Here is an 11,586-nt window from a genome sequence, read left to right as displayed (position 1 = left end):
ACTTAAAGGATGTTTTAGTGTGTCCAAATGTAATTAATGACCACTTATATGAGGTTGTGTGACCAAAGAATATCTTAGTTTTATTTTTTCTAAGTTTTTTATTGTCACGGATACACTTATTATGTGTGGCTATAAGTGATAAATGGTCACACTATAATATTTTTAAGCGTGTCCAACGGTCATTAATGGCCACACGTTGATTTGACGAGTGGTGACGTCATCATTGCCTTTACAGTTTCTTGTGCCGCCAAATTCAAATTGTCAGGGAGATGTACCGGCGGTTTTCGATGGTGTTTAAATACCAATCACAATCACAATCCACAATCACAATCACAATCCATAATCAGAATCCACAATCACAATCACAATCCACCTTTCTTCCGATTATAATTTCCGATAATGGCTACAGCTTGGCTCGAACGTGCACCGGGTGCTCAAGCCCCAGCTACTACGACCCCACATTTTTTCACCATACGATTCAACTTTTTTTCCGGCACCGTCCGGAGGAATCAAAGGGTGAGGTATATTGACTATGTCAACCCTCAAACCTTAACGTACCAACAACTTAACCGAATGGTTAGGTGGCTTGGGTACACGACTGCTGATTATTTCAGCATTGAAATGGTAGTACCGGGAATCGAGGTGGCGTACATCGAGTTGAACGACTTGGAGGACTTCAAGGCGGTGTCCGTTTATGGGGCATTCCATTCTCAGGTGAACCTTCACCTCCATAGGCTTAGGGACTCCACCTACACCTCCGATGGCATGTACGAGAGGATCATGCCCTCTCATACTCCATAAGAGAATCTGGATGTAGATTCGGATACGGAATCTGATGGCAGGACTCCAGAATCCGATGTAGATTATGAAATGGAATCGGATGCTAGTAGTTAGTTTTATGTAATTTGGTTTTCTATATTAATGTAAATGTTATTATTGTAAATGTTATTATATTTTGGTATTAATATGTTATGTGAATGTTATTATTGTAAATGTTATTATTAACTGTAAATGTTATTATTATATTTTGGTTGCGTTTTTTAAGCGTAGTTGATGTTGATTTTTTATAAATAACTTTAAATTAGAAGTTAGTGTGAGTGAATAACAAAATAGACTTAAAATTTAATTTTTGGTAGTTGAGACAGTAATTTATTGTAGTTCAGTTGATTTGTAGCGTATCTAGTAAGATAAACTAGTTTTTTTATTTTAATTAACTTGAATGTAGGCTATTATTACATAAATATATTTCAAAGATTTTATGATAGGCATTAAAAGCGTACAAAGCGTGTAATATACTAGTATTTTTTATTTTAATTAACTTGAATGTAGGCTATCATTACATAAATATATTTCCAAGATTTTGGACAGGTAGTAGGTATAAATGTAACTAATTTCCAAAATTAATTACCTTCTGTGCGTTTCCAAAGCGTGTGGAAACCATTTTGACAGGTAGTATGCAGTTATACACTCAACAACCAACTATATAACAACAGAGACTTTAATGACTGCAATAAAACTGGTGACTGAAATTTATTACACTTCTATATATGTTATGTGAATTCCAAACTTGGCCAAGCAGAAAATATCTAAGGTTTCCACAGATCTTAAACTTCCCAAAGATGTTAGATTTTGATAAAATCCTTTCCAAAACTCAATGCCGTCACCAAATCTTAAATCTAAGGTTACTGGTGATGGCATTGAGTTTGGAAGCGGTTTTTCAAAACTGAATTTTATTTGTTCAAAGGTTTCTTCAAAGTCTGGAGGGTACAATTTTGGTATGCAGGTTAGTGAAAAGAAGGGCATGATGGTCTTTTTTTATAAAATGAGTTGATAATATTTTGCAGGAAACCAGCTGTTGAAAAGTATGTTGAAACATAACCAAATAGAGGTTGTGCAAGAAACAAAACCATGAGACGAGAAATGATGCATTTTTGGGCTTTCTTTGTATTAATGTAACTTTGATATAGCACGAGTCAGTTATGAGTGTAATGACTTTATTGATCTTACTATGGTACACTACAAGTCAATTGTGACTTTTATCGATGTAACATGATGTATGTTTGAACTTGACACCAATTGACCAAAATAGCCAGAAGATGAAATGAATTCAACAAACCGGCCTGTACGTATAAGTAGTAATAGTATTAAAAACAACCAATATTTCTTTAGTTTGAATTAATAAGTACAAAGTAAAGAAGGAAGATATCATGTATCACAACTATATTTAAACATTATTTACATCTAACTAGCCGAACGAACACAACTGTTGGGTCAGCAACCCCGACATCGGTGTCAATCTCCATTACAAATAGTTGTAGGCTTTTTCCCTGGCCGCCAGTAATCATCCGGGGATTCATTACGAAGCAGTTGATTTGGTTGTACAAGTGGCAATGTATTACCCTCATGAGGGAAAGTTACCGTACGAAATTCCTCATTGACCTCGTCATACGAATGCCTATAATTCTTGGGTGGAGTCATGAGGACAACATGCTTTTTTCTATCCAGCTGATCTTGAACATAAAACACCTGGCGTGCTTGCGAGGCCAATATGAACGGATCATCCTTGTGGCCAAATTTATTTAGGTCGACCGACGTGTAACCAAGAATATCATGTTTGACATGTTTACGGTCAACCCATTGGCACATGAAGACCGGAATTCTTTTAGTATGATAATCTAGGACCCATATCTCTTGCAAAACCCCAAAATAAAAGATTTGTCCATACATCACCACGTCTTTTTTAATGTGCATGTCATCCGCCTCTACACCAACCCCTCTGTTCTGGTAAACTCTACCATTATGAGATTTTGTACGAAATTCAAAACCGTTGATGTCGTACGAGTCATATTTGTAAACGTTGCGGTGTGCTCCGTGTGCAATCCACTTTACGGTTTCCGATACAGAACCTGGGGAGCCCGCTAGCTCTCTTTCAACCTGAATTTCATTACAAGGATTAGATTCTTCACCTACATTGCAGAAACTATAAAAGAATTTTAAAAATTATAGAAGACTTAATAAATTGATCTACCTTGTCGCGTAACCAGTCACCAAACTTTAAAGTATGCTCCTTCTCCAGCAATGCTTGTCGGTTACCAGACATTTGGTTTTTCAAAGAGGTCTTGTGTTGTCTACAAGTAAGAGTATAATATATTGCAAATTAATATATATATATATACATACATATATATATATATATATATATATATATATATTAATTTTGGGTATGTTTGCTTAGTGTTTTAGGATTAGCTTTGTTTTTTGCCTTTGAACGTTTCGCGTAACTACCGTACGTTAAGGCATTAGCGTACAGTAACTGCACCCTATATATATTTGATTATATATAATTTAAAGTATATATGTTAGTAATACTTACTCGATATACAACGCTATTTCAGGCGTATTCTGCAGCACATAGAAATGTGCTCTCTTGAAAAGATCTGGAGAAACTTCAACTGATTTAACGCCTGTGACAGGGATTGTCTCCCCATTATCATCATGCTTATCATGTGGAATACCAACAGTACTCTTGATGTTTTTTGGTAATCGCTTAGAAACTCGATTGTTTCTTCCGCAATGTTCTCCTAGGCAATGCACCCTTCTGGATAAGTTTTGTTTCGCACATGCCCTTTGATAACCTTCATACACCTTTCAAAGGGATACATCCAACGAAAGCATGGTGGCCCATATAATTTTATCTCTCTAACAAGGTGCACGGTTAAGTGAACTATGACATCAAAAAATGATGGCGGAAAGTACTTCTCCAGCAGGCACAGTGTAACTATTTGCTCTTCCTGCATCTTATCAAGCTCTTCTACAATGATTTCTTTGCTACAAATTGACTTGAAAAAAAACAAAAGCCTGATTTAGCATTTCTTATTGGTTCTGGCATGATGGACCGTATTGCTAGGGGCAGAAACTGTTGCATAAGCATGTGATAATCATGTGATTTAAGGCCTTGTAGCTTCCTTTCTTTAAGATTCACCAAACAAGAGAAGTTAGAACAATACCTAGTGGAGCCTTCAGTTTATACAGTGTTTCAAGAAACATGTCTTTTTCTTGCGCTGATAATGTGAAGCATGCTGCAGGCAGTTCTGTATTGTTGCCTTTTGCTTTCGGTTGCAACTCCTCTTTAATCCCTAAAAACTCCAAAACCTTTCTAGCTGCCATTCCGTCTTTTGTCTTACCGGGAATGTTCAGCAACGTCCCGACAATACTTTCTGCCACATTCTTTTCAACATGCATCAAATCAATACAATGTTGGACAGGTAAATACTTCCAATAGCTGAGTCGTTGGTACCATATGTTGAACTTCTTCCAATATTGGTGCGACGTTGTGTTATCCCTTTTCCTCTTACTCCCACTTAGGGATTCAGATCCCTTTCCCCATTCATTGTTAATGTTTTTGACCTCGCCGTATATCTCTTCCCCTGTCATAGGTTCTTTAGCGGTTCTCATCTCCTATTTTCCGTTAAACGTCTTTGTTTTTTTTTTAAAGGGTGGTCATGTGATAAATACCTTCTGTGGGCAGCATAACTCTGCTTCTTTGTGTGATAAAGTCAAACACACTGAGTGTCGCCCCGACACACAACACAACCTTTGAATCCACTGTAAGGGCAACCACATAGTGTACCAAGAGTAGGGTAATCATTAATCGTCCATAACACAACTGCACGTAGTGTAAACATTTCTTGTTTATATGCATCATATGTTGGCTCCCCGACCTCAAATAAAGATGCTAGATTGTCAATTAAAGGCTGTAAAAACACATCAATATTGTTTCCTGGCACTCCGGATATTAATAAGGAAAGCATGATGAATTTTCTTTTCATACACATCCAAGGTGGAAGGTTGTAAATGACTGCTAAAACATGCCAGACACTGTGGTTTCCGTTGCCTCTATGTACGTCGACCCCATCAGTGTAAATCCCTAGACGAAGATTTCTTGGATCGCTTCCGATGGTATCGGAGTACCTGTCATCTATGGCTTTCCATGCTGGTGAATCTGATGGGTGGCGTAAAACACCGGGTTTATTGGTACTCGTGGCGTGCCATGTTAAATTCTCTGTTGTGGTCTTTGATTGAAAGAGGCGCTTGAATCGTGGAATAATGGGAAAGTACCACAGTACCTTAGCGGGCGTGTTTATTTAAGTTTTGTTAGTCTTCTCATCCACCTTCCACCTTGACTTGTTACAAACTAGACATGCTTCCAAATCCTTGTAATCCTTATAGTAAATAATGCAGTCTACACACATGTATCTTTTTGTATCCTGAGCCCATTGCCTTCATCATCCTTTTACCCTCATACATAGTATTTACCATTTCGTTATCTGTAGGTAGCATCTTTTTCAACAATTTCAGAAGTTCATCAACGAACTTATGAGATACCCCGTGCTTGCTCTTCAAGTTGAGTAGTTGTACTAATGCAGACAACTTGATGAAGTCAAGACATCCTTTATATAGGGCTTCTTAGCGTCAACAAGTAGTTGTAGAAATTGTTGATACTTCTTGTCGCCTTTGAAATTGTCTTTTGTAGCATTTACCATTTCTATAGTTTCATAGGCATCTGTTGGAATGTTGGTGTCAACAAACTCATTATTATTATCATAATTAGTTGGAATGCAGGTGCAGGCAAACCCAGTATTATCAACATAATTAGTTTGAATGTTGGTGTCAGCTTCTCCATGTTTTATCCAAGTAGTATAATTCGTATCAATTCCAAACCTATACAAGTGATGTTCTACCTCGTCTACACTAAGAGATACGTGGTTCAAACACCGAACACATGGACATGAAACAGAATTTGGTGGTGATGTCTCCTTGCAATTACGAAATGCAAAATGTAGAAATGCCTTAACACCATCTCTATATGCTTTACTGCACCTGTCGCCTACTGACATCCAAAACTTATCCATCTTCCAAGAATTTTTTTATTAACCGTGTCATCAACGATATATATATATATATATATATATATACTAATTAACGCCAATAAATGTAACTGACTAAAAGCAAAAATATTTGGTGCTCACCTGAGATTAATGAAGCTGTTTGGTAGGACTGAGATTGATGAGAGTTCAATAAATACACTAGCAGATCATTTATTAGGGTTTGGTCAATACTAATTGATTTGTGAGTCTTCCAGAAGATAACTCGATTAATTGGCGGGTAAAAATGAAAATTTTAAACTTCTAAATTTCGTTAAATAAATATTAGAAGAGGTTCTATTACGTTCTCAGGGTGTAGCTCAAACGGTTGAGGCGCTTGTGATTAAACATAGATTGCAAATATCACGGGTTCGAAACTCAGGAGGGACATATTTTTATTGATTTTTTTTTATAATAACCTCTTTTTAATGAAATATTATAATAACCTCTTTTTAATAAAGTAAATACACTGTCATTTTGGAAACACTCAAACTAAACTACGAAAACACTCAAACTAAACTACTCATTAAGCCTTTAAATGCATTCAAAAACATAAAAATACATCATAATAGCTTGTCTAAAATCATAACAAAGTTTCTTAACTTTTAATAACAAAACTAATTAAAAGCCCTAAAAACAACAATAAGCAAATAAAATACAATATCTTCACTTTTTTTTCTGATTCAATCCTTGAAGCTACACTCCTTGCAAGTTGATCCTCTAATGACTTATTTGCCCTTATCAAGATAGGAATTATGTCTGTACATCTTGTGCACACATCAGATCTTGTGGACGAAACACAATCAGACCATATAAAAAAATCACATTTTATGCCCTAAGTTGAAAAAAATATAGGGTTTATGGTCAACAATTGTAGATGAATTCCAACTTTATTTGCAATTTCACTAACCTGAGATGCACAATTGTAGAACCTCCGACCTGGATTTTTGGTGGTGCTTGATGTTCTTTAAGTGGCTTCTTGACCACAAAAACAATAAACCTCCGACCTAGATCGATTGCTTCTGTTACTGGATGTGGTGGTCCTCGATGAGATTTCTTCCATGGTGAAAAAGGAGTTTTTATTGAAAACAATACTAGATATATAAGTATATATATATAGAAGGGTTTAGAAAGGAGTTGTTGTACACATGCTTTTTATTACCATTTTAGGATATTTATATATGTCTTTTGTACAGTAGCGGGTTGCAAGCGTAACAGACTCTTTTGAACAATTAATATTACATATTTTAACCTAATTGATTACACGCATTTTTAACAAAGAAAGATGAGAACCATTAATCCATATTTACCATTCATCAAAAGATGCATCACAAAAAGTACCCTTAATTACAATACATAAAACATGTTAAGAAAGCATTTTAAGATAATATATATTTACCATTCATCAAAAGATGCCATACAAAAAGTACCATTAATTACAATACATCACAAAAAAACCAAGACCAGCAAAGCTAACATCACCATCACTCCGCCTTGTCCACAGTCTCCGCCCCCATCTCCTTAAAACTCATGTTGGTTGACACCGTAGTTATGGTGTCAACCAGGGTCTCACACATTGAGTCGTAGCATTCAGACTGTTGTTGCTGATAATCAGCAACCATTGCTCGATACTCAATGTCGTCTTCCCACAACATGAGGTTACAGGATTGGAAGGTGTTTGTTTTTTCTGTTGCGAGTGTAGCCCTAATCGCTTCGACTTTCTTCAACAAAGAGTCGTATTTCTCTTTCTGAAAATCCATCGTTTTTTTCACGATGGCCTTCACGGTTTTCTCAGAAGAATTCATTTTTATTATCTTTCTGAAACTGTTAGTGTGATTGAATAACCAAACTTAATGTAGTTAAGTTTGATTTGTAGGAAGATATAGTAAGATCTAGTAAGATATAGCTTAACTTTAATGTAGGCTATCATTACCATAATATTTTTCCCGACATTTTTGACAGGTGACGTATAATTGTGATCAATTAATTATGACAGTTGATATAATTGCAAGTAATCTCTATATTAAACAAAAACACATGAGACAATTTGGTGCGTTTCCCAAGCGTGAGACACCCTTTTTGTTTTTTTTATTACAGTTACTATTCGTCTGTGAGCATTTTGGTTATATATACCTACACCACATTTGTGAAACTCATATACCTACATAATTTTAAATTATTTTTTTAGTTAATAATGGATTGCTCGTCATCATCATCATCATAATCATCATCATCATCCAGATCCTACAAGGCTGCCCTCAGAAGGCGAATTGAGGCTCAAATCGAGGTAGATAAAGCTTGTCGGGAAACTCTTACTGAAGAATTTGTAAAGACTAGCAACAGCTTGGATGCCAGGGATCTCATTAAAAAAGTTCTTACTCGGATGCCCGCTAGTTGTATCCGAGATCTTGCTGTTTTGTTTATGGTTGATGTAGGACAGAGAGAGCTTGACGAGTTAAAACTTTTGGGCAAGGCAATTCTTGAACTGAATTGCTCAATGGAATTGAAGTTGAAGTTTCTTATGTCACTCAGAGATTAGTATGTGATGGTGTTTCATGGTGTGTTTTTATGTGTGTCACTCAGAGATTAGTAGTAATAAAATTTGTATGTTTGTGATGGTGTGTTTATATGTGTGTTTTGGTAATAATAAAATTTGTTGGTTATGTGTTAAAACATTGATTCAACATGTAACTATTATCTTAAAGTGCATTACAAACTGATAACAGAAGTCCATATCATAACAAGTATCTTAAAGTACATAGCAGTCACTTTTGAAATCATTCAAATTTGTTGTTGTCGTTTCTTAAGTTCATCAATCAACTCTTCTCCGGTTAAACGAGTGTCGTCATTTTCATAGAATAGCAGTGTTTTATTGATAAGAGTATTTCTGTGTTGGTTTATATCCGAGAGGAGGATTTTTCACAAATACTTTAACCTCAACCATTTTAGCTGTCTTTGTTGTTCAGGGCCTTCATTTTGGATATTACACCCCATGGTCTCTTCCCATCATATTTCTCCATGTGTCTCATAGCAAAAATACCACAGTCTATTCCATTACTTTTTGTTCTCCATGTCATCTTCAATCTATTGATTGTTGCTACTTGGATTTGCTGAGTAATGGGGTGTTTGATTGTTTTAAGATACTTGCAAAAGACGTTTCTCTACACAAAATAGAAATCAATTTAAGTATTTTGACAATTTTTATAACAGGTATGTATGTTTTTTGGGTTAAAGGTAAATTTGTTTACCAGTATATCAGGAGTCTTTCCGTATCTTTCTTCAAAATTCTCTCTAATTGCTTTTGATTTGTCTTCTAAGCTTTTAAACTTTGCATCAGCTGGTATTTCTTGGTTTGCACTGTTGTCAAGTAAGTCTGTCACTCCTGTTTGAAGATTGAAGGTAACCACAATGAAATGATCATGTTGTAGAATTGGCACGAGCACTATAGAAACCTCCTTGAGTGATAGAATTCCACTCCTTTCCATTTCTCTTGTCATGTTGTCTAAAAACACATCCAGTCTTTATTTGTCTATGTAACCCCTTGACTCAGAATAATGGTCACTTGTTTGTATATTAATTAAAATGCAGATGATTAAAGCGTTTATTCAGCGTTTTCAAATAGTACAAACAAAATAGATTAATTTGTACCAGCACATTGCTTAAGCAAAGAATCTAAACGGTGATGCTGCAGATTTTTTCTTTTCTTCATAGTTCATTACTTCACTGAATGCATCCATTGCATTGGCGGCTATATAAATGCCATGACAGAAGCTTTCAAAGACCACCTTGAATGATTCTGTGTGAGTGGACTTGTAGACCTCCTCCCAAATATCTCCAAGACAAAAAAAATATATACTCTGAAAGTATTTCTTCATCTTCTGTGACACTAGCGGATACGTCAACCTCTCTCAGAAGATATGTAGAGTTCAGTGTAATGAGGCTATCACTTGTTGACAATCCGGTGTCAACTGTTAAACATAAAACAACTCACAATAAATTTGACTGAAAATAAATGTAACTATAAGTTAATACCTTCAACCCCTTTTGGTTTTTATTTATATTACATACCCTCTTTTGCCCACGCAACCACTGTATTAACAACTTCATCAATATCTGCGCACGAGACATTGTTTTCTTGACCTGCATCATTTATTACGACAGCCAAAGATGTAATATGTTCAACTGTGATTATAATTAAGCTGGTACATATATGATATACCTTTCTGAGCAGCCACTGGACCACCAACACCAACATCTGAATCAACTGCATCACACAGATGTAATAAGTTTAAAAGAACAGCATAAGTGTTTTAAGAGCCTTTTAATTATACTAATAATTAATTTAACCCAAATACCTTTTAGAGCAGCCACTGGACCACCAACACCAACATCTGAATCTTGTGTTTTAGGGACCACATTATTAGTGAATCTGTTTTCCCATTCACAACATCTAGCAAAGATATTCTCATTTGATGGATGTCTATCCTTTCCTTGACGGACCAACTCGTTGATCTCGGAGCAAATTTTATCAAATTTCTTCAACTTATTATCCATTGCCTTATTCCAAGACTGTAAAAAGAAAATATAGTTTGGGTTAATTCAAAAACATTTTCAATTTATCCCAGCCAGTTGTAATAGAGTTAAATAATAGTCAACAAGCACGATAGGCATTTGCAAACTTAAAGGTGAATAATCGCTTACATAATCATCCAAATCTTGTTCAGCTGTTTGATCGGCATTATTAGTTTCAGATGCACTTTGACCATCTGTTTTTTAATTACATATAATGTTGCATTACATAAAATGCATATAGAGATAAGAGATATGTGAGTTTTTTACAAGAAAATAACAAGTTTAATACCATGTTCTTGTTTCTCCTCAGCTGCAGTGTTTTCTTCAACTCCAGGCTTACCAGCAGCACTAACCGTCACAGCTGCAGTAGCAGCAGCAGCCGCAGCAGCAGTCTCATCAAGTCTCTTCCCGGCAGCACTAATTGTCACAGCAGCAGTATCAGCAACAACAGCATCAACAGTCTCATCAAGTCCCTTTCCGGCAACACTAACGGTCACAGCAGCAAGAGCAGCAGCAGCCGCATCAATCTCTTTCCCGTCAACACTAAACGTCATAGCAGCAGCAGCAACCTTAGTAGCATCTTCTTCTAAGGGAGGACCATTATTCTCCAAGTATTTTTCCATCTTATTAAGAGTAGTTGTTGTTATGTAGTTGACTGCAGGCGTTGTGACGGGAGTCCAAATGGACCATATTTTTTCTGGTATTTATGCGTGTAAAGCATCACAAGGAAGGTGATCGGACCGTTGTATTGAACGTTGATACCTCTCCATTCTTCCTTTGTCGTTTTCAAGTTTTCAATAACATAGCTGCACCAGTCCATATTTGGAATATCGGAGGTTTTATCAATTGCGGCGATGAACAGTGGCGGATCCAGGAACTTTTTCCGATGGGTTCACTGTTTTTATATGTTTCAATTTACCATAAAAATTTCCCGGTCAGTTCAAGTTGGATAGGGGAGGCTCAACCATTTTAGAAGCATAAATTAAACAATGTCCGGGCTATTTACAATATATATATATATAGGGGATGGTTCAAGAGAGAAATGATATTATTGCAAGAAATGTAAAATGAATATGGACCACTAGTTTTG

Source organism: Bidens hawaiensis, unplaced genomic scaffold (assembly GCF_021521415.1).
Source record: "Bidens hawaiensis isolate Kalapana, Puna unplaced genomic scaffold, B.hawaiensis_p1.1 tig00031656_1, whole genome shotgun sequence".
NCBI lineage: Eukaryota > Viridiplantae > Streptophyta > Magnoliopsida > Asterales > Asteraceae > Bidens > Bidens hawaiensis.
Note: the sequence above shows the minus strand (reverse complement) of the source record.